At 43.3% G+C, this 26,030-nt stretch overlaps 1 long non-coding RNA gene across 1 annotated transcript; it reads right to left on the bottom strand.

Annotated features, from left to right (window-relative positions):
* Nucleotides 1-820: 820 nt before the first annotated feature.
* LOC128339910 (uncharacterized) lies at nucleotides 821-22,372 on the bottom strand. The gene is made up of 2 exons (XR_008313316.1): nucleotides 22,311-22,372; nucleotides 821-1,355 (listed from the first exon to the last, which is right to left on the bottom strand). It is a non-coding gene; the product is annotated as an uncharacterized LOC128339910 (long non-coding RNA).
* Nucleotides 22,373-26,030: the final 3,658 nt, after the last annotated feature.

Raw genomic sequence — 26,030 nt, forward strand, 5'->3', positions numbered from 1 at the left:
CATGTGAACTTGTTTCAAAATAAAACTGAGAGCTGAGGGAAGGAGCGGCTTCCTTCAGTGCCGCAAGTGTTGTTCGAAGTGGCTTCACTCAGCATTTACCCTGAAGCCTGAAGCCAACTGTGAATAACTCACAGCTAACATAAATTAAAAACTATCCAGCATAAAACAGCAGCCATTAACTCAGTAAGGCTCAGGTAGATAGTTACGCATTAAATGGCATTAAGTACCAGGGTAAATGGAAATCTTTTCAACTGGTCTAAAGCTAACAGAGTAGATGACAACTGAATGGGCATGGGAAGAGAACTCCATTGATGAGAAGCCACCATCAAAAAGTCCCTTTCACTGCCCTGGAAGCCATCTACCTCACCTCCAAAGCTGGAAACAGGCAGAGATAGACCTCCAATAAGGATTTTAACATCTGGGCAAATATATACTGTATGGAAAGAAGTGTTCCTCTAGATATCTTGGTCTGATGAGAGCTTAAAGAGAGTCCCTAATGAGAGCTTAAAGTATTCAAAGAGATGTGAACATGTATAAGTAAACATTGTCATGTGGACATTTTGGTTTTCATTTTAACTGTTTTCATAAAAGCAGAGCAAAGGTATGGGGGGACAATTACAAAGTAAGCTTGGATGGATGGAAGGATGATGGATAGAGGCAGCTCTATGTGACTGCCATGTCCAACCCCAAGTTGGTTTGGTTTAGTTACGGTCATAGACCAGCAGAAAGTACATACAAAAACTACAGAACCATCATGCATAATCATTAACATAATTAGTAATCATTAATTAAGGAAACAGCACTCCAGGAAACAACTCTCCACCATTTAAATTGTCATTTTAGTCAACTTCTGAGGAGTGGTACAAGCAGCAGAACAAAAAAATTTAGCAATTCTTCCAGAAATAGATGGATTCTGATTTGATAGAAGGAAAGAAATATAACACACATCAGATTCCCTCCCAGCTTTTGGAAGTGTTGAGAAAGATCATTCAGTGCCCTGGGTCAAGACAATGGCTCAAGCTCTGTATGCTTTAATTTCCATTTTATAGTTGGTTTATATTTTAAAATATAAAATATGGCCTGGGTTGAATGCAAAGAATACGCACTCAAAATGCATTAATGAGACTTTAGCCATTTAAAGAACTTGGAAGAGTTGCTTTTCAAATCTAGCAATTTAGAATGAAAACATGAAAAGTAACCTAGCCAGACCAGCTTCCTGTGAAGAACATTGTTCAACTGTCATTCTCTTCTTTAGCCTCTTAAGTGAACCAGCTTCCTCTGACAGAGTGACACATTGTACACAATTTCCTTCCAATTTGTCTTACACCATAGTTGAAACTGATTGTGTCTTAAGACTGAAAAACAGAAGTATGTACTTAGTCAGTCACCACATCTTGTTGTCAGGATATAATACACAGGCTATCAAAACACACAGCAGATTTCTGCTTGGATTTCAGTGCCCCGACAAACTTCTGACATGCGAGGCACATTTTTTTAAAAAACAAGAATTGGAAGCTACTGCTGAAATATGAACAGCTTTTGAAGAAAACAATACCAGGATCCCAAAGAACTGAAGACTTCAAGTGTCTGTCACTCTTTGGCATCCTCATTTCACAGAGCAGTTTCACCAAAATCCAGCAGTAACAGCAAAAGTGCTGGTCAAGGACAAAACTTTGGAAGTTGAGTACTATAATTAGAGCCAAACTACACTTGCCGCTCAGGGCCAAATGAGACACAGTGCAGGAGATGATGCTCAAGATGCATGTGGACCACTGGCAAGAATCTCATAGGCATTTGAAGTTCTCAATAGCAACGTTCTCCATCAAGAGTATAGGTTTTCCATTAAATGCCTTGATTGAGATCCACACTAAAAGCTGCATGACCGTCAGGGACATATTTTCAGGAGGCATAGTGGGCTTCAGAGAAAAAGGGAGATTGGTGAAAATTGTTGTGGAGTAATTGCTTATGCTCTATAAGTAATTGAACAAAAACTTTAGCCAACTTTAACTGAGAAATAATTGTTTGATATTTATTACTAACTAAACATAGGATAAGAAAACCATAAAAAGACTAACAGTCTCTTATGCAAAGAGAGTTTTGAATTCAAGGCAACAAGAGAGGAACAAACAAACTGTGACTCCACCCCCAAGGCAGTATATATACATTCAAATAGAGAAGCGTACGCAGTATAAAGAACTGAGACAATGTCTGTAGCAAATCCCAACAAAAATTGCCCCTCCTCCATAGCACACACACAAACACTATTCACACAACCAGAGGAGGGACAAGTGGGCTGGTGGTGGAAGGCTGTGCTGAACTTACCTTCGCCCAAATCTCCTTGCCCTCCCCTCTGCCTCCTGGCCATGTGGCTTGGCCACACATACGAGCATCTCATCCGGGAGCTGCACACCTTTCTGAAAGCTGGGACAATGTGTCCTAGCCTCCGGGAATCCTACAATGCACTGCACGATGAGCGGTGGGGATTCCCATTGATCCTGGTGCTACACAGGAGCAGCCTAACCCAGGCTGGCCTGCCCTAGCCTGGGTTAGGCTACTTGTGAGAACAGCCTAAATTTCAGCCCTTCGAAATAACAGGATATCAGAGTCTGATATTCTAGGTCTATGGAGAAAGCAGAATGAAAAACAAAGGGCAATGACATAATTTTGCCAATATTTTACTTTTTAAAAAAACATTATAAAGTTCTCAGCATTTTGTGTTCTCCCATTCCTGTTCCTAAAGGCTAAGAATGAACTAGGAAAATGCAACAACTAATACACATCAAATAAATTAACAAGAGGGGAAATTGGGTTGAACACCATACAAGGCCTCTAGCCCGTTTGTCAGATGCTAAAAGCAAAACCATTGACAGGGCTGTGAAATGGTTTTGCTGATGCCCTTTTTATCTTTCTTGTTAGATGTGAATAAGCAACTGGTTTTAAGACTTTCTCCTCCATCCCTAGGCAACATAGAACAAAATAAAGACAATTAAATAAGAAGGTAAACACTGGAAAACAAATAGTCTCTTTGACAGAAAGGTATAAGTGTATGTGAGAGAGATGACAAGCGGCTTTAAGACAAATTGTATGACTTTGATTTCATAACCTGCTGGGAAGGAGCTTTTCCCTCAAAAAGAGAGTGGACAAATCTAAAAATTACAATGTGAAAAGCTGTCTCCACAACCCCCTGGTTCACTGATTAAAAGAAACCCAGCAAGCTTGCTAGATGACAGGAGAGAAAGATATAGTCAATAATAAGGCATAGATCATAGACAAAAATCATCTGTGCATTATACCTTTCACACTTAGTCATTTCAGGTTCTAACTGAATTCATCATTCCTAACTTTGTAAAAGATATTTCGAAGGTATTAACATTTCAGTATAATGTAGTACATAGATAGTACATCACACCTAGAAGCTCCTCAAATGAAATGCCATACGATCAATGCTTCAAGGAGGTAAAATGTCTTGTCTACAGCAATCCATTGGCATGAGCAGGCACAAACCACTATCTCCTAGTTTCAAATCCCATACCAAGTTTATCAGAATAGTGTGTAGTCAATGAGTTACTCTTTTACATCAAGACTCTGCCAATACTCTCTAAGCTTTTTGTATAAGACACTCATAAGTGAGTACAAATGACATATATGGTCCATCTAGTGTAACAGTTTCAGGGGTGTCACATTAGGCACAGGTCTCAAAAAAAATGAAAGCAGAAGTCAGAACAGGACTAGCCCATTGCTTCCACCTGTGCAAAGACACTTTTTAAAACAAGTAATAAAACTCACCACCGCTGCTCTGGGGGCTTGTCCACAGCCATGGGGGGTGGGTGGGTTCTGGAGGTCTCCCCTCCCGCCACCAGCCTCCATTTAATAAAAAATTGCCTGGTTCAGGTGGTTTCCAGCCCATTCCAGGCCTCTCCTCCATGGCGGTGGCCATTTTGGAGGTCGCCGTGCATGCCCAATGGGCCTCTGCATGGCTGGGTCCCGGGTCCATCATAATGTCAATTCCAGATTGAAATAAAGTATTCTTAGCAGTAAAAGTTTATGCAAGAGTTTGGGACAAGTCTTCTATTTCTGAAATATTATGAAGGATGATGAACTCTCACTTACTCACAGAAATGATGCAAGGATAAAGAAGGAGCGGTAATGGCTGGCCTGGCAATGAGTTGTGGTGAGGTAGTCTTAAGTGGTTGACTATGGTCTGGGGTGGGGGGAGTGTGCATACCCTTTTGCGTCCACAGCCTGAGCCTGAACCACAGCAGTGACTGTGTCAGCCCACTTTGCTGCCCTGCCTGCACTGATGTCATCTGAGCTCCGGGTCCATTCTATTGCCATGATGCAGTAGCGGCCAGTGAGAGGCGTGCTGGCGGGATGGCAAGACGCACCTTGAAAAATAAATCCACAGATACTCTCCAGCATTAGGGCAGCAACTGCACACTGCTTGAAACAGTGGCGCTCCATGTGGAATCCCATGCAGGGCGGTGGCACTCCGCCTGGCATCCCGGTAAGGCAGCGGTGGAGCCCTGGCCTCTGCCTGTGTGCTGCCCCACCAGAATGCAGGGCGGAGTGCCACTACCCTGTACAGGATTTCAGGTGGAGTGCCGCTGCTTGAGGCAGCTTGCAAGTGCTACCCTAATGTTGGTAAGTACCTACTGATGTATTTTTAAAGGTACCTCTCGCCACCCCACACCCCCAGTGCTGCCCTCACCAGCCGCTACTGCCATGGTGGCACTGCCAGTGGCAGAGCAAATAGAGTGCCTGCTTACACCCATGCCTTACACCCAATGGTTTGTGGGTCTGGTCTCCCATACATGCATACTATGAGAGCAGACTGTGCAGTGTGCATATGTATGGAGCTGCAGCGGCCCTAGACTTAAATCCTCCGAGCAAGGCAGATCAAATGGTCTGGGGTGTGCAGTGTTTTGGGCAGCAGACTGAGCCCTACTGTGTTCATTTATTGCATTGACCAAACCTAACAGAGGTTTGGAGATTGTGGCTGAAATCCTCACTAATGGTGCACACCTGCAGGCAGAGAGAGAGAGAGAGAGAGAGAGAGAGAGAGAGAGAGAGAGAGAGAATTTTCATAGTGCTAGCACCTGCACTTCTGAGGCACTGATGTTTGCACAGATGATTTTTGCTGATTTGGAAATGCTCCATGTGATCCAGAAGTAGGTCCCTGAGGGATGCACAACCCTCAGGGATCTATTTCCAGGTTGCAAGAATCACGGGGCGGGGGGGATGAAAATCAGAAGTGCAGATGCTAGCACTGAGCATGTGCTTTTCAGGCTGCAAATGTGCACCACTAATGAGGATGTCTGCCTCTATCTCCCAAATCCCAGTTGTGCATGCATGGTGCTTATTCCTCCCTTTTTGCCCAATGACACTGGGGCAAATGCCTTCCCCTTCTACTCTCTCCTCCCACTAAGGTGGTGAGCAATGCTCCCTCTAATCCCCCCCCCCATTTGTGCATGGAATGAGTTTTGTCCTGGGCCAGGTGGAAATATCAAGGCAATGTGTGTGTGCACATGCAGTTAGAAAGGGGTCTTCCTGATTAAACCTGAGTGGATCAAAAATTAACTGAGCGGACATTTAAAAAGTTTGTGTACACACATATGCACACAACTTAGAAGAAACACTGGTGGTGAGTCATAAGAATGGGACTTCTTATTAATGGAGGTATGTGTGAAGTGTATGTATTTAACTTTTGTGTTCTCTCTGTGCTATTTTGTTAATTTGGAGGGAAACCTGTATTCAGTTTTCTTGTGCTTGTTTCTCTATGCTTTTTAATTGGAGAAAATCTGAATTCTTTTTTTTTTTTTATGGTACTGTATTGTCTTGTATCTCTTAACAGAAGAAATAAATTCTGGATTAATTCTACTGTTTTATAACTACTTGGGAATTTTTTCCTTAGTGGTTCTTATCTGGGGAGAAAACACTAGATTATTCCTGCTTTTAGAAAATAGTAGAAGTATTTCTTCTTTGTGGTTTTTAATTAGGGAAGAAAATCCTGGATTAAAACTGCCTGGAAAAGTGTTTCCTTTGTGTTCTTAACTGGGGGAGAAAATACTGGATCATTGTTTTATTGTTGCTTCCATGGTATGGTTGCTTTAATGGTTGGTTTGGGGGTGTCATCTTCTTCTCCTCCTCAGGCAGAAGCATGTCTTGAGTCAACTCTGGGAGGGATTGCAGAAGATTGGCAGGATGAAGGTCTATATGGGACAAAGGGGCATGGGGGATGCTGGTCTAGTCTAGGCCAGGGCTGGTCAACTCCAGCCTTCCTGCAGATGTTGGCCTACAACTCCCATAATTCCTGGCCATTGGCCACTGTGGCTGGGGTTCATGGGAGTTGTAGTCCAAAAACAGGCGGGGGGCCTAGGTTGACCAGGCCTGGTCTAGACTCTGACGGTGCTACTGCAACATTCTAGATTGCACAGCAGGGGAATTCTGCCAGTTTGGGCTTCTTTTCTCACTTTAGCATTGTGATGTGGCAACTTGAAGTGGACAAAGAGGGCCAAAAGGGAGGGTCTTGAATGCCATATATTGATCTGAGCTAAGCAGCAAGTTCTTTGGGTGCAGGTTTCTAATTTATCATTGAATGTATAAAAGACACTTCATTTTTACTGTTTATATTAAAAAATCTATAAAAGATAGGAGTTCTGATACTTTAAAAGCATTGTCAGGTATTTAAATTGGTATGTTTACTTATGGCAAGATAGACTGTTAATTGAAGCAGTGTTTTATTCTAATTGTTTCTTTCTATTGCAAAGCACCTCCCATAGAGAAAATAACTGTGTTACTATTTAGTGCCAGAGGTGATGTCCCTCAGCCTTGTGGTATATTATTGTAGCAGCACTGGTGCCCATTGCTACTTCCACTGCCTGCTTCAAAAGGCTCTTTTCATGCGTAATAATCCAGAATTAATTTTAGCCCAAAGCAATAATTATCACAGCCACAGGATAATTGGCTTATTTTTATACTGTCTGTTGTTTTTCTGGATAACATTGTTTGCTTTTAATAATGCTACATAATATCTAATCTGCATGCAATTATGAATACTTGAAACTTGGTGCCTCATTTTTACGTAGAAATTCATAGGGAAGTCTCATTTCATGAAGACATCAGGGATGGATGTATAGGTTGGTTTCATCCTACTACTACTATTAAAAAAAGACGTTCACTTCATCTTATAATAAAGTTGTGCCATCGAGTTGGTGTCGACTCCTGGTGCCCACAGAGCCCCGTGGTTTTCTTTGTTAGAACACAGGAGGAGTTTGCCATTGCCATCTCCCACACTGTATGAGAGAATGCCTTTCAGCATCTTCCTATATCACTGCTGCCCAATATAGGTGTTTCTCATATTCTGGGAAACATACCAGCAGGGATTTGAACCAGCAACCTCTTGCTCCCTAGGCAAGTTACTTCCCTGCTGTGCCATGAGGTGGCTTTCATTTTATAATACCTGCGATGTATTCTTGAGTCCATGAACAATCTGCTCGGTGCTGCCTATGTTTGTGCACCTCCCCTGCCCCAAATGGGCTCACAGTCGAAAAAGAAACACTCGGGAGACACCAGCAACAACAGCCACTGGGAGGTTTGCTGTGCTGGGCTGAATAGGGAGGGACAGGCTCTCCCCCTGCTAAATGTAGGAGAGCCACTTCTTTAGAAAAGTGTCTGTTTGCCCAGTTAGCAGAGGTTAATATGTACAACAATGGAATTTCTACTCTAGATGTTAGGTTAACATTGAGATTGTAAATCATGCAATTTACAAAAAATGAATTTTATTCCATTTACTTTGAGTTAAGACACTATTGTCCAACTTTTACATCTGTTGCTTCTCATCATATATTTTTAAGCTGGTTGGCTTTTTCAGGAAATTTAATACCATAATTGTTACTCTTTGGGGGCCAAACCACAGGTGACCTTAAGTTCATTACAAGGGCTGATGTGCTTGTTTATAACTAATTAAATAGGAGCTGATTCATCCCCCTTGTGCCCTGCTTCCATGCGCACTATTTAACAAGGGGAAAAAAGCTCACATTGACAGATGAAATAAAGAAAAATGATATTGCTAATATTGTCTAAAATTCCTGAAAGACTAATTAGGTCACATATATACTTGTCTCTGGATATAAAAGTACCGAACAGTTCAGGATTATCAAAAAGAACCACTTATGTGTTCTTTTTGCCATCTGATCTGTGCATTTAACTGTTCACATGAGTCATTTATTCTTATGAGCAGTATAATGTCAGAGGTGAGGATTTGTAAAGCTCTGCTTAGCAGTTTCAGGAAATTGAGCTTTCTGGATTCATAATTAGAACCAACTAAAAAGTAACAAAGCATCAAAAAGCAAGCTTTAGAGTTCTAAAGAATTCATCATCAGGCTAGATGGTAGGAGAAGGTTTGTACTTTTTGGTTGGTTCTAATAAAAGCACTACCTTCCTTGGATTGTAGATTTTTCTGCTAATGAACCAAATGGCTACCTAAGACTTGAATTCACAGAAATGTTTCTACAGAGTTCTTTGAATCACCTCCTCTGATGTTTCATTGCTTGTAGAAGTACTGTATACCACTTACATAAGCAAATAGATGGATTTAAGCAACAGCAGTTAATATCCAGACTATGTGTCTGAAAAACATTTTGCATATGTAACATGGGAGGGGCAATTTTAGTTATCTCCCTTTCCCTCTGCAGTCCTCTGTGCTTCCTGAAAATATGTCCCAGAGGGTTGTGAGACATTTGGGGACATAGTTTAGGCTGCAAAAGCAGGTTGTGTGTGTTAGTGAAAATTGCCCGTTGTGCATATGAAACATTTTTCAGCTACCACAATATTTTTCTGGATGTCAAGCAATGTAATGACTTCTTGGGTATCTATTTTATTGATTGATGGATGGATGGATGGATGGATGGATTGGATTGGATTGGATTGGATTGGATTGGATTGGATTTCTATACTGCCCTTCCAAAAATTGCTCAGGGCGGTTTACACAGATCAATAATAAATAAATAAAATGGATCCCTATCCCCAAAGGGCTCACAATCTAAAGAGAAACATGAGATAGACACAAGCAACAGTCACTGGAGGTACTGTGCTGGGGGTGTATAGGGCCAGTTACTCTCCCCCTGCTAAATAAAAAGAATCACCACATTAAAAAGTGCCTCTTTGCCAGGTTAGCAGGGGTATCTAGTGAGTGTTGGTAAGGTATCATTGGCCATAATATAGCTAAGGAAGAATGACATAAGGATATGAAGGAGGGAAGGTCTAAGGGTGAAATTTACTCTCATAAGAGAGACAGCTGAGGTCCAGGGTTGCTTTGGCAAAGTCATTTAACCAGGTTCAGCTGCATGTTCTCAAATATAATAGAACAAAGAATTCTGCCAGGGATTCAGGAGGGTAATTGGGCCAGCAGACTAGGGGGTTGTTCTTATGTCAGGGAGAAGAAGGGAGAAAGGGAGAAGAAGGAAACAGGGAACAGCTTGGGTGGGGCACTGACTGTTTGTTGCCTCTGCTCCACTTCTCTTCCAGGTGTGTAACATCTCCTGGGCTGTTGCTGAGCTGGGGCTTCTGCCAATATAAAGGGCAGGCTGGCCCAGGGGCGCGAGCCTCTTGGCGCGAGCCGAAGGGCGGGAGTACAAGGGCTCTCAGCCGTGGGGCGAGCTGCCTGGGGCCTGAAGACCCTTTTCGTCTGCCTTGAAGATCTGTCTTCCTTCAATTAAGACATCAGCAGAGATTGTATAAGCCTGGTCCTGGTTTTTAAATTAGCCAAGAAGCTGTGGTGGGTTAGTCTGGGGAGATGTGCCTGGGAGAGCGAAAAAGTGGGTCTGGAGTGGGGGCGGCAATATCACGGGTAGCGGGCAGAGGGAGGTATGGTGGTGGGAGTTGGGCGGGCCGTTACTGGGGAAATCGGTCCAGGCAATTGAGGCCTGTTCCTTTTTCCGGCCCCTCTCCCAACCCTCTGACCCTAGTTTGCTCTGAGAACACTCCTTCGAGGATTAGGGTGCTGCTGCTGAATGCCAGGTCAGTTAACGCAAAAACATCTCTCATCCATGATCTGATTGTGGATGAGCGTGCTGACCTGGTATGCGTGACAGAGACCTGGTTGGATGCGCTGGGTGGGGTTGGTCTCACTCAACTTTGTCCTCCAGGTTTCCAGATCGTGCAGCAGCCCCGCCTCGAGGCTCGGGGAGGAGGCGTTGCGGTCATCTTTCGAGAGACCCTCCCCGTTTCCAGGTGCCCGGTCAGGCAATCTCAGAATTTCGAGTGTTTGTCCTTGAGGGTGGGCCTCCGAGATAGGCTGGGGATTCTGTTGGTGTACCGACCACCCCGCTGCACTTCAGTCTCCCTACCTGAGCTGGCGGGGGTGGTCTTGGAGGTGGCTTTGGGTTCCCCCAGGCTTATTGTTTTGGGGGATTTCAATGTCCACGCTGAGGCCCCCCTAGTGGGTGCGGCTCAGGATTTCATGGCCTCCATGGCAACCATGGGCCTGTCTCAATTGGTATCGGGCCCTACCCACGTGGCGGGACACACTCTGGATCTGCTTTTTGCCGACCGGGAAATAAATGATCTGGAGGTGGGGGAATTGGAGATCACTCCCTTGTCATGGACAGATCATCACCTGGTGGGGTTTAGTTTGACTGCTCCGTCTGCCCTCTGCAGGGGTGGTGGGCCGATTAAGATGGTCCGCCCCCCGGAGGCTTATGGATCCGCTTGGATTTCAGATGGCCCTCGGGGAGTTTCCAGTGTCCAGAGCTGGTGACCCTGTCGAGGCCTTGGTTGATCTCTGGAATGGAGAGATGGCCCGGGCTGTTGACACGGTTGCTCCTAAACGCCCTCTCCGGCTTGGTGGAGCCCATTCTGCTCCTTGGTTTTCCTCGGAGCTTAGGGCAATGAAGCAACTCGGACGACGGCTGGAGTGACGCTGGAGGAAGAGTTGTCATGAATCCAATCGAACACGGGCTAGAACCCATTTTAGGGACTACGCCGTGGCGGTGGGGGCGGCGAAGAAACGTTTTTTCTCCGCCTCCATTGGGTCTGCTCAGTGCAGGCAAACAGAGCTGTTTTGTGTGGTGAAAACATTGCTCCACACGTCCCCCCGGACAATGGGGGAGGAGTCATCTACGGCTCTTTGTGATCGGTTTGCCTGTCGCTTTGCAGATAAAGTCGCTTGCATCCGTGCTGACCTGGACTCCAGAGTTTTGGCAGTTCCGGCAGACGTGCCTCTGGTACCATCTGGTCCCGTTGTTTTGGATTCTTTTCAGTTGGTGCGGCCTGAGGATGTGAACAAGATCCTGGGCAGTGTGCAGGCGACTTCGTGCGCTCTTGACCCTTGCCCTTCATGGCTAATAAAAGCTGCCAGGGAGGGGACAGGCAGATGGCTGGAGGTGATCGTTAATGCTTCGTTAAGGGAGGGCAGGATGCCATTGTGCCTTAAGGAGGCGGTGGTAAGACCTCTATTAAAAAAGCCCTCCCTTGATCCCTCCAACCTGGACAATTATAGACCTGTGTCTAACCTTCCCTTCTTGGGCAAGGTGATGGAGCGTGTGGTGGCGTCCCAGCTGCAGAGGGTCTTGGATGATACGGATTATCTGGACCCTTTTCAATCTGGCTTCCGCCCCGGGTATGGGACTGAGACTGCCTTGGTCGCTCTAGTGGATGACCTACGCCGCGAACTAGACAGGGGGAATGCGTCCCTGTTGGTTCTGCTGGACCTCTCGGCGGCGTTCGATACCATCGACCATGGTATCCTTCTGGGCCGCCTCTCGAGTATGGGAATCGGAGGCACTGCGTTGCAGTGGTTCCGATCCTTTCTTGAGGGGAGGGTCCAGAAGGTGGTGCTGGGGACTACTGCTCGGCCCCGTGGCCGTTGGCCTGTGGGGTCCCGCAGGGTTCGGTCTTGTCCCCCATGCTGTTTAACATCTACATGAAGCCGCTGGGAGAGGTCATCCGGGGATTTGGACTGAGTTGTCAGCAATATGCGGATGACACTCAGCTCTATCTTTCCTTGTCATCTCATCCTAGGGAGGCAGTGGATGTCCTGAATCGGGGGCTGGAGGCCGTGATGGGTTGGATGTGGGCTAATAAACTGAAATTGAATCCGGATAAGACGGAGGTACTGTTGGTCAGTAGGAGAGCCAATCGGGATGAGGAGATTTTACCAGTTCTGGATGGGGTTGCACTCCCCTTGAAGGAGCAAGTACGCAGCTTGGGGGTACTACTGGACCCGGCTCTGCTTTTGGATGCTCAGGTGGAGGCGGTGGCCAGGGGTGCCTTTGCACGGCTTCGGCTGGTGTGTCAATTGCGTCCCTTTCTCGAGAAGGGAGATCTGGCCATGGTTACCCACGCCTTAGTCACGTCGCGGCTGGATTACTGTAATGCGCTCCACGTGGGGCTGCCCTTGAAGAATATCCGGAAACTACAGCTAGTGCAAAATGCGGCAGCGAGGGTTTTATCCGGAGCTGCCCGTTGGGAACATATCACCCCCATTTTGAAAGAGCTGCACTGGCTGCCAGTTTGTTTCCGGGTCCAATTCAAGGTGCTGGCTGTGACCTTTAAAGCCCTAAACGGTTTGGGCCCGGGGTATTTGAGGGACCGCCTGCTCCCAAGGGTTGCTGCCCACTTGACTAGGACATCTGAGGGGGCCCTGCTCCGGGTGCCGACAATGAGGGAGGCCCGGCTGTCATGCACACGGGACAGGGCCTTCTCTGTTGCTCCCCCTAGACTCTGGAATGCTCTCCCGGTGGCCATTCGTTCCTCGGACTCCATCACAGTTTTTAGAAAGCTTTTAAAGACTTGGCTTTTTACCCAGGCTTTTACATAATCATCTTTTACTGCTGTTCTTGTGTGTTTTTATCTGTTGTTTTTATGCTTATTTTTAGCTTGATGTTTTTACTGCTTTTTGCTGTATGTTTTTAATTTTTGTAAACCGCCTTGGGGTTTTCTTTTAACGAAAGGCGGTATAAAATTGTAAAAATAAATAAATAAATAACTAAAATAAATAAAATGTCCAGCATATTTGGGGTAGGAGGCAGTAAATGCAGGTATACAGGCTCATGTGGAGCCATGGGAATCCTGCTGACCCATCCCCTGTAAATGCAAGGGAGCCCAACTCTTGTACCTAGGTCTTAACCAAGGAAATGGGAAAATAGCTGCTATTCTACCTTGGAGTTTGGTTGTGAAGTTATTTGTGTCATTCTAAACAGCTCCCGGGCTCTGGCTGCCATCTTTATCAGAGAGTTCTGTGGATAGAGGGGCCAAGCAGAGAATATCTTCTTGTGCAATGAGGTCTGCCTCTACTGAGAGTGCAATGCATTGTAGGATACTTGAAGCTCCCAGCTCCTGGTTTGAACTACAGAGCTGGCCACTGCCTCGATTGTTTTGTTGCAGGGCTTGCAGAACACAATGGAGGCTCTACTCATCTGTCACATCAGGGTAGGATTTCCAAATCCCACAACCACCCCCATATGGTCATGTGAATGGGCCTTAGAAGTGGTATGCTCTTGGATCATGGAAATATTGTGGATAAGGTTAATAAGTTATCCACATCTATCTATTCTGTCTGCAAAGACTACTGGAGAAATACCCATATCCAAATCATTTCTTTGTGGTAATGTATCTGATAAACTGTCACACATTAAAATTTCCAAGGAACACATTTTTCAAAGTAGCTCATATATTAAATAACAATAAGTCACCAGAACTGCATGGCATTCACCCAAGAGTGCTGAAAGAATTCAAATATGAAGTTGCTGAACTGCTGACTCTGACATAAGTCTCTAAAGAACAGAATTAGAAGATTTTAAAATGCCAGTATATTAATGCAATGGCTTCATGGGTATTCCTGCAAACTACACTTGGGGGTGAGACAAAGTATAGTAAACTTGGGGGTGAGACTAGAAAGTATAGTAAAATAACAGACAAGCTAAATACAAATATTCTGTTTGAATTCCATGTCAGTGAAAGTCATAAATAAATAAATGACAGCACTAGTGTACTTCAGTGTATAAAATCAGCTGGGATTTTGTCAAAGACAATTGATTCTAACAAATCTAATAGAGGTTTGGGAGGCTTTCAACACTCTGAGCCCCCATTTTTGGCAAGAAACTCTTGCTTCAGGAAATCCTGTGGGGTTTCCCAGTTCCTTTTCCACCCAGACAGTTGCTGGAAGAGTAAACATGCAACCATTTTTTTTTAACTATGAGCCTTTGGGCCAGGAACCTGTCTTCTCAGTTTTTTTATAAAGCACCATGCACACAGATGGCTCTATTGAAATAAATAAATAATCAAACAATAACTGAAACCCTGTGGCACAGGGGGAAAAACAGTTTGGCAGAGGGCAGAGCTGCAGTAGGGAAAAGGTAGAAGAGGAAAAGGTTAGACATCTACTCCCACTGCCACTTCTCTCTGCAAAATGATCCCTTCCTGAAGCTGCCTTTAGTTCTGGAACAGGGATTTGTTATATGTATTTTCAGCAAATCAAGGACTCTATTAGTACCCTTTTCTGCCTCTAGATCTGGCAGCTGTGGAATCTACAGTATATTTCTGGACCCAAACATGAGCTGCTTTTGCTTTTAATTTAAGACCTTCTTTGGGTACTTCTCCTTGTTGGAAAAGTGAATTTTCAGCCTTTTCCATTATGATTCTAAAAGAAGTAACACTGAAGGTTTACACAACTACTCATGATGGAAACATTTTACTTTCCATGCATATATCCCTTATAGAAATGAATTTACATGTCTGTACAGAAATGATATTAAATAGCAGGTGGAAGATTCTTGGAAGAATCAATCTATTTGCTGAAAACACTGGCTGACATCCTGACTGACACAGCACTAAGGCTGCTTGAAAAAGTGCCTGTGCTGCTGAAGGATTTTGCTGATCTCTCCTTCTGCCTGAAATGCCCTGTGCCACCTGAAAATATGTACAGTACCAAAGAGCTCCGTGACCCTCAGGGACATATTTTTGAGTGGCATGGGGTCCTTCTGGGGGAAGGGAAGATCAGTGGATTTTGCCTCACCATGCCCAGTCACTGCTGCTAAGTTAAGTCAAACTTATCCTCAGCAGGCACACATCTCACATAGCTCCCATTCTACATTAGGATGTCAGCTACTGGTTTAGTCATAATGTGGTCTAAAATGTATTTGTTCAAATTCCCTTTACATGCACATAGGGTTTTAAACATTTGTATTAATTTGCTTGTAAAGGTAAAGTGTGCCGTCGAGCTGATGTCGAGTCCTGGCGACCACAGAGCCCTGTGGTTGTCTTTGGTAGAATACAGGAGGAGTTTACCATTGCCATCTCCTGCACAGTATGAGATTATGCCTTTCAGCATCTTCCTATATCGCTGCTGCCTGATATAGGTGCTTCCCATAGTCTGGGAAACATACCAGCAGGGATTCAAACCAGCAACCTCTGGCTTGCTAGTCAAGTCATTTCCCCGCTGCGCTATTAGGTGGCTGTAATTTGCTTCAACTGTAACATTTATGGATATAATTGTAATAATGAAAAAATAACAAGCAGGTTATCAGGAGCATTTATTTATTATATTTCTATACTGTCTGACAAGTGCATCCCTAGGCGGTATACCTGATAAAACAGGTGCATCTTAAGGGTCTTTTTAAAAACAGTCAGAGATGGTGAAACTCTGATTTTAAGAGGGAGTACATTCCAGAGCCCGGGGCAGCCACAGAGAACACCTGATCCAGAGTAGCCACCAAATGAGCTGGTGATAGCCTTAACCAGATCTCCCCAGATGATCTTAATAGGTGGGAGGATTCATGACAAAAGAGGCACTCTCTTAAATACCCTGGACCCAAGCCATTAAGGGCTTTATAAGTAATAACCAGCACTTTTCATTTTGCTCAGAAACGTATTAGCAGCCCGTGCAGTTCTTTTGAGATTGGTGTTATACGATCTCTTCAGGTTATTTGCATAACAGCTGCTGAATTCTGCTCCAACAGTACTTTCCAGACTACGCACAAAAGCAGCCCCATGTAGAGTGCATTACAGTAGTCAATGCTAGAGGTTACCAGCATATGTACCACTGTTTTAAGGTTATTTCTCTCCAGAAATGGGCATAGCTGACATATCAGCCAAAACTGATAAAAAGCGCCTGTCTGTTGCCTCAACCTGAAAAACCAGAGTGAGTTTGGGAATCTAAGAGCACTCCCAAGCTTCCTGGGGGAGTGTAACCCTATCCAGTACAGGCAGATCTAAACCATCTCTCTAGATCTGACCTCTCACCCCAGTCAGTGCCTCCATCTTAATTGGATTCCATTTCAGTTTGTTACCCCTGATCCAGCCCATTACTGCCTCCAGGCAAACATTTAGGGAGTTATGCCATTACCTTATGAAGTTGATGTAGAGAAATAGATTTGGGTGTCATCATAACACCCCCAAAACAACATTTTAATATGATGTGTCAATTCATCAAATAAATTTTCTGTAGATGACTGAGTTTAGACTGTCTGGACTAGTAAATCATCAGGTACACATAAGGTTTGGTGCAACATTTCATTTACCCTGTACATATCTGGGCTCTGTAATATTAAGTGAACATTCAAAACTGTTATAAATTTGCCACCACTGGTGACAATGAAGATGAAATATTGAAAAAATTAACTCTGTACAACTGTATCCATTTTGCATTGGTATAAATGTAATAACTGATAAATAATACCCATGGAGTGATATTGACAATTTTTTTAAAAAAATAAATAAATTGGTGCCTTGCCATGTTGAATAATACCTAGAGAGACTTCAATCTTTCTCATAACATTTGCAGATTTAACTTCTGTGTGATTTTGGTACCAATAAAATGGTGTGCTACTGTTCCTTAGAAAGCATTCTGTCATCATGGTAGAGAGCTTCCTGTAAAACCTGGATGTGAATAATAATGGTATACATTCCTGTAGGCTTTTCAATCAAATAAGGCAATGAATATGTACAAATGACAACACAATTCCTCTCTAATAGGAATTCCTGAAGTAGCTTGCTCTTATTACCTAAGATGGAATAGAATTATGTCTTTGGAAGAAAACATATGCATTCCTTTAAGATCCCCACCCCCCACCCCCACTGAATTACTTTTACTGCTGCTTTTATGTATGTAGCTATTTCCGCATTGTTAAGTCTGGATAAATTGTCTTTTTGTCAATATGCCATAATGCTGTATATTTTCTGAAGTTCTAACAATAAGAACAGTGGTAATGGCTAATTCAATTAAAAGCATAAACTGATGTAACTCTGAGAAATCTGGAATTAAGAGAGCTATCATAACCTTTCTTATTGCTCAGACCACATGACACCTCTCTTAAAATCCTAAGGCTGACGTTCTGCTGGCATCCAGATCCAGCACAAACTTCTCATCCTTACCTTCAAAGCTTTCTTTGCCTTGCCCCCTTATTTCTCCAATATCCTACTTTCACCTTTGTTCCTCCAGCTTCACCACTCTCAGTGGCCTGAATATCTCATGTTCCTTTACAAAACTCTGTTTACTTTATTTATTTATTTTGCATTTATATACCACTTTCAGGGGTGTAGCTAGGGGAGAGGGGGCCCGTGTTTGTCCGTCTCCCCAGCATACCCCTGAAGTGAGGGAGATCATGAAGAAAATAGGGATGGATGGAACTGGGAGGTGCTCAGGAGTTGGGGGCCCTAGGTTCTTTGAACCCATCCACTCAATTATAGCTACATCCCTGACTGCTTTTCAGGTGAACCTCCTAAAGCGGGTTTCCAAAAAAACCTGAATAAAGAACAATGTATCAAGCAACACGTGGGCCTTAGACTCATTTCTTTCTTCCCTCCTCCCCTCAGAGCAAGATGGTCTCTAGTTGCTTTGTGGGGGCAGCTGGGAGAGGGAGGGGCCACCACTGCTGGGACATGGGAGCTGGATGGTGGCAGCTCTCCAGCCTGTCTCTCTCTCTTCTCTCCTCCCCTCATAGCAAGATGGTCCCTGGTTGCTCTGCGGGCTCTTACTCCTGGAACTCGCTTGCATGATGTAGGGTTGCCAACTAGGGACTTTTATAGAGGACATGCAACCATTTTGGAGATTTTTTTTTTTTTTTTTGCATTAGGAGGAATAGAGACTGTTTTGGGGACCAAATAACGTTTGCATTTGATGCAGTGTCTGAAGTTCTGAGCAGCAGCTGGAACATTTTGCTTGCTCAGAACACTTTGTTCTCATGAGCAGCTTCTCTCCCTTTGTCTCCTTTCCCTGCGAGCATCCTACTCACCATCCATCCAATGGAGTTCCTGCTTCAGTGGCAGGTTGCAGAGCCACGTGATGCAGGAACACGGATAGGTAGGCTTGTGCATTTTGATTCGGGTACAAAACGTTTTGTGCCTGAAAATGGCAATTTCGGAGGTTTTGTAACCAAAACAAAATCTAGAATTAAAAAACTGAGATTTTTGTTTCCAAATCGAAATGACTGTGTTTCGGACAGAATGCTTTGTTCTTCAGAAAAGCATTGCAATTCAAATTGACTTCTCTGACTCTCTCCACTCCAGCTGAGGCACTGAGTGATTAGCAGATCATAAGATATGCAAAAAGCTGTTGAGCATGTGTTGAGTATGTGTTGTATTCAGTGTGATTGAAATGCAAACTGACCTTGCAAAGGGATTTGGAAGGCAGCATTTTGAGACAGAAATACCCAAATATCTTTGGGAGCTCAATGCAATTCCAAAGCTCTTGCTAAAAGCCATGGTATAAATTGTATGCAGAATCTTTTCGAGAAGCTGGTTAGGAAATTACACTGGGATGTCACAGTCTGGAATTACACAGGTTTTTCTTTCCAAAGGTTTAGAAAGAACCTCTTGACTTGTTGAGGAGCTATTTTGAAGAGCTATTTTGTTTTTCTTCTGATTTTTATGAGTTATAGTGGTGTCTAAGTTTTGTTGCCCAAGTTGAGCAGTCTAATGTAATTTAGGCCACAATGTAATTTGGTGGGACATGATGTCTAAGCCAGTGGTTCACAACTTTTGCCATTGCAGGGACAGGTCATCCACATGGGACTACAGGAGACAAAAGGAGGGGGGTGAGGAATACCCCTGGAATTGACATCCCCAGGAATCTTAGTTGCTTCTCTCTTTCTTGTAACCATGATCCATGGTTTTGCGCTTTCTTAAATACAGTGATGATAAATCTCAACAATTCTGAACAGTAGGCTGATTTGTTTGGGCTACGGCTCACTCCACTTCAGTTAAATGAACATTTGAAGCTGTTCCATAGTACCAAGGCAGTTTTATTTTATTTTTATTTTATTTTTTTACATTTTATATCCCGCTCTTTCTCCAAGGAGGCCAGAGCAGTGTACTACATACTTAGGTTTCTCCTCACAACAACCCTGTGAAGTAGGTTAGGCTGAGAGAAGTGACTGGCCCAGAGTCACCCAGCTAGTATCATGGCTGAATGGGGATTTGAACTCGGGTCTCCCCGGTCCTAGTCCAGCACTCTAACCACTACACCACGTTGGCTCATTGGTCTATCTTGCTATCTCAAATGACCTGTGGTCACTGTTCCATGGGGAGGGAGTGTTTTTATTGAAAAATTGCTTGAATCCACAAATGGGTTGTGCTGCTGTGTTAGTGCCACAGGGACAGGCTCCCATACGCTGCAAAATTCTGAAATAACTGTGCCCAAACATTAAGTGTCGTTGTTGTTCATCATTCTCTTCACTCTTTCAACTTGTTTATGTGGAGCTTCCGGGGCAAAACAGTGGGTTGGGTGGCAGTGCCCCAAGGGTGGTGCACCCAGATTCTGAATAGGGCAAACGCTGATTTCTTAGGAAATCAATTTCCCCATAGGGAATAATGAAGGTTTCAGCAGCCCCATAACTCCACCTGAGGGGCACTGGGATGGCCCGAAGCTAGTGTTGATGTAGTGCACAGAGGGTGCCAACCACCCCCCTGGATTGCTGACCAATTGGGGTACTGGGCTTTGTTGTTTCTGAGGTGTTGAGTTTAGATTCTGTGGTAGCAAATGAGATTTTTAATGAAAAATCATGAATCCACTCTCATATGCTACTAGATAATCTACTCTCAGAACACCTCTAGAACAACAAAACCCTGTACTTCATGGGTTGGCAACCCATGTGGGTGGTTGACACTCAATGTGCACTACAACGCCACTTGCTCTGGGCCACCCCAGTGCCCCTCAAGTGGAGTTATGGGACTTCAGAAACATCCATTATACCCTACGAGGAAAATCTGAAAGACGCATAACTTCATTAATTCTTTAAAAATCAGCCCTTTGCCAAATTCCTCTGAAAAAATTGTGGTAGCTTCCTTGCACCAACTGGGCACTACCACCAACCACACTCCACTCTGGGCCACCCCTTCTCCCACCCCCCAGCATGAAGCTATAGTTTTCCTGAAACCTCCACCATACCCTATGGGGAAAATCTGAAAGACACATAAACTTCAAAAATTCACCAAAAATCAGCAGTTTGCCCAATTCCTTTGAAATTTTTGTGGTAGCTTCCACTCATTGGGCACTATAACCCCCACCACTCTTTTGACCATGTGGCCCATTTTTAAATCTGAATTAATTCAGATTCAAATTCAGATTAATTTGGATACAAAACAAAACTGGAGTGATTCAGAAGGCTTAATTTTGGACAAAATACAAAATGGGGTTGATTCGGATTTGCTACAAATCAAAACAGAAAAAATACAAAACGCACAACCCTACGGATAGGTGGGCTTGGCAGGTGGAGCTTGCTTCCTTCATGTGGTGGCGGCAATGAGAAATTAATAGATAGCTTATGATAATAAGAACTTAAAGGTATTAACTGACCTCTCTTATAAGTGTTAAATGTTTCCCACACTGTGACTAAGTCTGAGGTTAAGAAATTTATAGCAAAATATAGATCTATTTTCTCTTTAATTTTTTTTTCTTTAATTAGTTGGGAATCTAGAAGAGTATTATTCAAATGCCAGTTTTTCAATTTATTCTTTTTTGCCTTCCTTTCCCAGCTTTTTTTTTTGTACAGGAGCATGAAGTGCTTAGATTTTAAAGTAAAGTAAAGTTGTGCTGTCGAGTCAGTGTTGATTCCTGTCAACCACAGAGCCCTGTGGTTTTTCTTTGGTAGAATACAGGAGGTGTTTACTACTGCCATCTCCCGCACAGTATGAGATGATGCCTTTCAGCATCTTCCTATATCGCTGCTGCCCGATACAGGTGATTCCCATAGTCTGGGAAACATACCAGTGGGGATTCGAAACAGCTACCTCTTGCTCCCTAGGCAAGTTACTTCCCCACTGTGCCTATATTAACTGATTTTAGCTCTGCTATTCTACTGTCAGATATAAAGATGGAGTCTTCTGCTGTTTGTATTGTGTCTTCCTGAATAATAAGTTTAGTCTCTTTGTTCTGTCTTTTGCTCTCCAGGCATCTTTCAACCCACTATCCTTTAACCGTTTACACCTTTTTTTTTGGTAGACCTCCAGCCCCAGTTGTACTGAATGATTTATCCAAATTAACATCCATATCTCCAGAGGGGAGTTTCTGCTTCAGTGGCAGCTTGCAGAGCCATGTGATACAGCAGCATGAATCAGTGGGCCCGGCAGCTGCAACTTCATGTGGTGGCAGTGGAGGTGGCAGTGAGAAGTTAGCAGCTAGCTAGCTAACTTTACTCAGTTAGTAGTTTCCCCTACTAACTGTTGCAATTTGTGATTGTTTAGCAAAGCACCAAGAGGAAGCTGCCCCACTCCAGTTACGAAGTAGTGCAGAGCCTTATTGTTGCAGTTAGACAAGAAGAAGCATGGAGATTGTAGTGCAGTATAAAGTAAACAAGATTTATTAGGTTAAGTCCATTTGAGATAGGAGAGGCTGGCCTGGTGGCTAGCTGGCTGCCTTGCCTTGAGCGAAGAGGTGAAATTGCTGGCCTGGCTGGGGAGAGCAGGCTGGTAACTCGTGGGGGAAAGGGGAGGACAGTGTGTATGGTAAACCTAACCAGGAAATGAATTTATGGTCAAAAAGCTGGGGCCTCAAGAACTCTGCACCTAGACAGCAGACTGAGCTCACCTAGCCATCAGCTTCACAGTGGTGAGCTGTATTTATTCTCAAATTATCCATTTTTAAAATCAAATTATGCATATATAATACCAATAAACACATGCAAATTTTTATGAAAAGTGGAGACTTTTTGGAGACTTTTGTGTGTGAAAATTTCCACTTTTTTAGTGATGGATATCAACTTTTTTTTCACAATCTAGACCTGGCAACCCTAATTATGCTTCCCTAATATAATCAATCCTTCCTTCCTTCCTTCCTTCCCTTCCTTCCTTCCTTCCAATCTCTTCTCAAAGCTCACCTTTTCTGTGATGCCTTTGGCACAGCCCCTCCGTCCTCATAAGCTCTGACTTTCCCATTGAAAATAATCCTGTTTGGAGGAGACAAAAGAAGAGAAGCTGCTCATGAGAGCAAAGTGTTCTGAGCGAACAAAATGTTCTACCTGCTCCCCAGAACTCTGGACACCACAATACATGCAAAAAGGTTGTTTGGTCCCCAAAATTGTCTCTATTCCTTGTTAATGGAATTGCCTAGGGGTGATTGGTGAACACCCCAAAATTGCGTTTGCACTTTGTGTGGGGAATTAGTGAGTTTGGGTGGAGCAGTTCCATGTCAGAATAATTTTTGTGCAAAGCTTTGGTTTTGGGAAAATGAACTGAGAGAGAGGTTGAAGTTCAAAAACAAACAAGGCTCTATTGTAGGGTAGGGGCAGAGTGGAATAAGAAAGTTGATAAAAGCAATATTACTACTACATTACAGGATTAACCAGATAACTGCAAAGAGGAAATTTAGCTTAGTATCTGAATTAGAATAACTTCCAGGCTGGCTAGAGAAAGGAGCCTTGAGAGAAAAATGTTTGTGGATATAAGAAGGAGAGCAGGAATAGGGAGCCCAGAGGAGTGCGGCAATTATCATACAACCTCATCCTTCCTTTAGTGGCGATTAGACCCTCTTAGCTCTGGTGTAACCGAAGGATCTCTTTTCTCAGGGATGGAACCAAGTGATGAAGAACCGAAGACAGCTTGGTTAGGTAGCAGGGGCAACCTAACCAAAAGGTGCCTGTTTTCGTGAAGTCAGGTTCTAGCAGCAAGGCGAGCTGGATGGATCAGGCCAGGCAAGAAGGGCGATCTGGTGGCTGGAAGTGTGATTGGCACACAGAGCAAGACATGGCTAGGTGTTATAGCAGGTGTCAGGTCTAGCGTCCAAAGCGTGGGTGACTCCAAGGTATAAAAACCAAATGAAGCACACTTGTTCAAGAAACCAGAGGCAATTATAGTCCAAACTGTGTCTTGAGGCAACATTCCAGTTGCCTGAATAGGGTGGTTCAAGGGAATTTCAAAAGGTTCCATTGTGTTTGCTGTGCTGCACTACAACACAATGATTTGAATGGGTCGAGAACACCCTTTATGCAAATGGAGTGAATGAACCTGCAAACACGGTATCTCTTAGGTTGGTAAAGTAATCAGTATTTTAACACCTCTGAGTTTCTATCGCCCACTTAGCTCTCTATTGATAAGAAGGGAGTTGCATCTCAGAGCCTTATCTGACTTCCCTGCTGTGGTGATTTAGCTCATTTGAGGCAACTATGGAGGGGAGATAGACCAAGAAGGAGCCAATCTTTGTGCAGAGAGACCTTGAATGAAAAACTAATTTTTGCAAATTAACTTCAGAAGTCTACTTAGGCATTCTCAAACACATGGGAAGGTGTGAGGCTAGTTCCCTTTCAATTTGTCTTTGGTAGCTGCTAAATCTGGGGGTAACTGTCCCACTGCCCGCTGTGTGACTGGTCCCCAATATGCCAAAAAATGGAGAGCTCACAATCCCATGTGACTCCTGAGCATATTAAAAGTGAGAACCACATGCCTGTGGTCTCAGACAAAAGCAGAGAGGCTTCTGGGAGCATGCAGAAGAGCAGTGCTAGCAACATCCTCCTAATGTCCCTCCCCAAAAAAATCACTTGGTACCCAAAATAGTTGCATGTCCTCTATAAAAGTCCCTAGTTGACAACCCAATGCTTTGTGATCTTTAAAGTTAAATGGGGAGAGCATTTATGTCATAAGCCACTTTTCAGTTGAAATTGGAATATACTAGAAAAGATTGTGTTGCTTTACTTAAAATGATATATCTCAAATCTATTTCCTCTTCTATCACTTTCATTTTAAGGATGACTGCTATTTCTTTAACTTATTGAATACATTGACTGCTATCCAAATAATTCTTGGTGTGTAGTTGAAATACATATGTACCACTGTAAACAAATTTCAGAGGTTACATTTGCAAATTAATTTAGGTTTGGGCTGTATATTCATTCCAGATTTGGAAGCCCATTCCATTGGCTTCTGTTGTGCTCTGTAAGCATTGCTTTAGGCTTTTGTGAAAGCATGTAATTGTGGTTAGGGCATACGGTCAAAATGTTATTAAACCACGTTTTACACTTAGATATTTGTGGGTTTAAAAAATGTCAAAAGAATAGAAGTTTGAATGAAGAAAGTGCATCAGAATATGTTGCGTGTTGAACCATATATGTTTGTAAGTGGTTCATTCTTATTGTAGGTCAATGTATTAAAACAAATTCAAAGCAATATTTTACATTAAGATTTAATTATTTATTCTGTGATTTGGATAGCAGAGACACCCTCGTCCCCCAAGCCACAGAATTTTACAGCTGGAGAAAAAAGAACACTCCTGCGTCCTGGATTGCCCTTAATGATACAGAATATTTGGCTAGGTCTGACACAGATGGACTGAAATAATTTGGAATCTCCTTAGATTTCAAAATGCTAGTTAAGGGAGCCTTAGGTATGCAACCATAAGCAAAAGTCAAGTCAGTACTGCATTATTTAACACATGCATGTCCTAAGTAAACCTTGGGGTCCTAAGTAACCCTTGGCACAAAATTTGCAGTAATCAAACAGGAGCTATTATCCACAAGCCAGTTTAACCTTGCCATCTTTAATGGATGTGATCTGGCTTAATTGATAGTTTATAATGGCTTATGAATTATGTCTGCAGGATTCCATGACTGCAGTTGTGTACCTAATTATACATATTCAAGCTTACTGATCAATGCAAGTAGCCAGCTTCAAGAACTGAAATCGAAGGCTGCATTGTAACTCCTAACTTCATTGGACTTTAGACAGAGAAATTGGTTTTCTGTTTTTATGTCTGTTGTAAGCTGCTCTGAACTGCTAGAAGAGCCATATATAAGTATTTTAATAGCTAATATAAATAAATTCTCAAATTGTTTACCTGGATTACTCCCATTGACTTCATCTGATTTCACTGGCTGACATCCAGACTAACATTGAGCATGCTGAAAAATGGTGCACATGTAAAGTGGGGGAGGAACAATTTTAGCCTTTGTCCGCTTTCCTATGGAGCTCACTTTGCCTCCCAAAAATCTGTCCTTGAGAGTTTCAGGACCCTTAGGGACATATTTTCAGAAGGCACAGTGAACTGTAGAGAGAAGGGGAGTCTAGCAAAAATTTCTTCTTTTCCATGCATGTGCAGCATTCTTCAGCACATGCAATGTAAGTCTGGATCTCAGCCATTCTATTTATTTTATGAACAATTAGCCTAAATCATGATAATAGTTGACATAACAATAGTTAGGAGCTCATCACATTGAAAAGCACTTGGTTTCTTCTGAAAAATGTCACTGCCTTTGTTTAACCCAGTGTATTGGACCAGTTTGCTTGGTATAAATTGGGGTTCTCAGGTTTTGAAGGCTATTTGATGATATAGTGCATTTGATGATTTAGTGGCAATGATGCATGCATAGCTGGAATGGGGAACTGCACATGTTAAACATGTATCTGCATTTGGGAGCTGAGTAGATTGTTAGTGACACTGAGTTGGAAACCACATGAATTTTACCAAATAAATGGCTGGCATTTGCAATGTCAGCTTTGATATCACTAATCATCTTGGCATGGATATAAGAATAAAACTGTAGAGGAAGAATGGCAGTTCAGTCCCCAAACTGCAAAAGCAAAACCAGTTTGGTGAGAAAGCAGCAAAG

The sequence above is a fragment of the Hemicordylus capensis genome, chromosome 1, assembly GCF_027244095.1.
Source record: "Hemicordylus capensis ecotype Gifberg chromosome 1, rHemCap1.1.pri, whole genome shotgun sequence".
Lineage (NCBI taxonomy): Eukaryota > Metazoa > Chordata > Lepidosauria > Squamata > Cordylidae > Hemicordylus > Hemicordylus capensis.